Source organism: Palaemon carinicauda, chromosome 3 (genome assembly GCF_036898095.1).
Source record: "Palaemon carinicauda isolate YSFRI2023 chromosome 3, ASM3689809v2, whole genome shotgun sequence".
Lineage (NCBI taxonomy): Eukaryota > Metazoa > Arthropoda > Malacostraca > Decapoda > Palaemonidae > Palaemon > Palaemon carinicauda.
The window spans coordinates 182,899,204-182,901,703 of NC_090727.1; positions in this window are offsets into that span (position 1 = coordinate 182,899,204).

Below are 2,500 nucleotides of genomic sequence, written 5' to 3' on the forward strand. Positions count from 1 at the left end.
TTTCAATAATAAAGCATGTCAAAAGAAGAGGGGAAAATTAGCAGTAGGTAAATTTAGAGTAGGCACAAGAAATGCCAGAGGAATGCTTGTAGAGTTTGCTGAAAAAATCAGAATCTTAAAATTATGAACAGCTTCTTTTATAAAAAAGAACATAGAAAATGGTAATGAAGAAACTCAAATAGAGAAACGAAAAATGAAATAGATTCTATTCTCAGTGAAGAAGTCAATTTAGTTGAAGATGTAACTGTGTAAAACAAGTTAGTCAAGCGATCATAGAATGGTGAGAAGTAAAATTTGTATAAATCTAAGGAAAGAGAGAAAGAAAAAATAATTGAAAGAGAGGAAAATTAATTTTAAGAAAGAAAATAAACCCTCCTGTAATAAGAGAAAAATCTGATGTTTATTCTAGCAATACAAATTAGGTACTCCCAGCTGCATGATGAAATGGAATCAAGTAAAAAAGAAATGAACAGTAATTTAACAAAATTTGTATTGGAATCAGCACAAGAGATAAGTGGAAGAGTTCCTAAACAAGATTAAGGAAAACTATATAAAAAGACAAAAAAAAAAAAAACGTTATAAAGAAAAGAATGGGAATGAGGGTAAAATCCAAGAGAGATGGAAATTAGAATTAGCAGAACTATCCAAAACAATACGTAAGCTAAAAACCCAAGATATTCGTAAAAACAATCAGATCGAAATTGAGAGGACGCTAAAGAAAGGAAGAAACATCAATCTGATGAAAGAAGACTTGAAAAAGGGCGGCAAGAGATGTTTGCTTTAAAAGATAGAAATTTGCATATTATCCAAAATAGAGATGGAGTGATGAAAATTTCAGAGTCATTTTTATACAATGCTATGCAATAGTGTTATAAAAAATAACTTCACCAATAGAAATGATGAAACACCTGAGCCAGTACCAAACTTAATAGTAGAAGTAAAGAACGCATTACAAGACATGAAAAGAGCCAAAGCAGCAGGAGAAGATCGCCTAACAAATGATTTAATAATAGATGGAGGAGATTTCATAATAGTGAAACTGTCTGAACTCTACATCAAATGTCTGCAAGAATGCTCTATAATTACAGCTTGGAAACACTTCTATCATTATACCAATTCGCAAAGAAGGGAGACACAAAAAACCTAGAAAATTACTGCCCAATAAGTTTACTCTCATTAGTGTATTCGATGCATATAAAGGTCATATTAGTCCGAATAGAAAGACAGCTAAGCTTTAATCAACCAAGAGAGCCGGCAGGCTTTAGCAGTGGGTATTCAACAACTGATTATATCCATGTAATTAACCAGCTAATAGAAAAATCAACAGAATATGACAAAGTACTATGTATGGCATTTATAGACTATGAGAAAGCAATTGATTCTGTCAAAACATCAACAGTAATGAAAGCCCTTCAAAAACAAGGAATATTAAAATATTATACTAGAATACTTGAAGATATCTATACAGAAAGTACAGCAATCCTAAAAAGATAAAGATAGTGAGAAAATTCCGATTGAGTTAGACAGGGAGACCCCCATCTCTCCTAAATTATTCACATCATGCCTAGAAGTTTTGTAAGAATTTAGAATGGGAAAATGTAGGAATTAATAATAATGTGGAATACCTTAATAACTTGAGATTTGCAGCTGACATACCTGTGTTTAGTAAATCCTGAGAGGAATTACAAAAGATGATAGAAGATTTTAATAGAGATAGCATAAATGTAGGACTAAAAAAAGAATATGAATAATGTTCAATGATAGTGTAGAAAAACAACAAATGAGAGTTATGGACGAGCTTCTAAATATTCCTAATGAATATACTGTACATACTTGGGACAGACAGTAAGTGTTTCTCCAGGACATGAGACCTAAATTAAAAGGTGGATAAGCATGGGATAGAGAGCATTTTTTAAACAAAATGAGATTATGAAATTTTAAATGCCACTTTCTTTAAAAAAAAAAATAAAAGTATTTAATGAGATGGTCCTACCCGTATTAACAACCCATCAGAAACTTGAAGCCTTACTAAAGCCTTATAATATAAGCTAGTTACAACTCAAAGAGCTATAAAAAAATAATGATGGGAGTAACACTAAGATGAAGATAAATAGCAACATGGATACGAGGGCAAACTAAAATAGAGATTTTTTAACATGTAAGAAAAAGAAATGAACATAAACAGGACATACAATAAGAACAGACATTAGATGGACATTAAGTATAACAAAATGGCTCCCTAGCAATTGTAAAAGAAGTAGGGAAAGAAAGAGAAGACGATAGATTGTTGAACTAAGAAAGCTTTCGGGCATTGACTGGCACAGAAAGACTGTAAACAGTCCCAAGTGGCAGGACATGTCTGAGGCCTTTCTTTTGCAGTGAACTAGTAATGGCTGATGATGATGATGAATATATATATATATATATATATATATATATATATATATATATATATATATATATATATATATATATATATATGTATATATATGGATATATA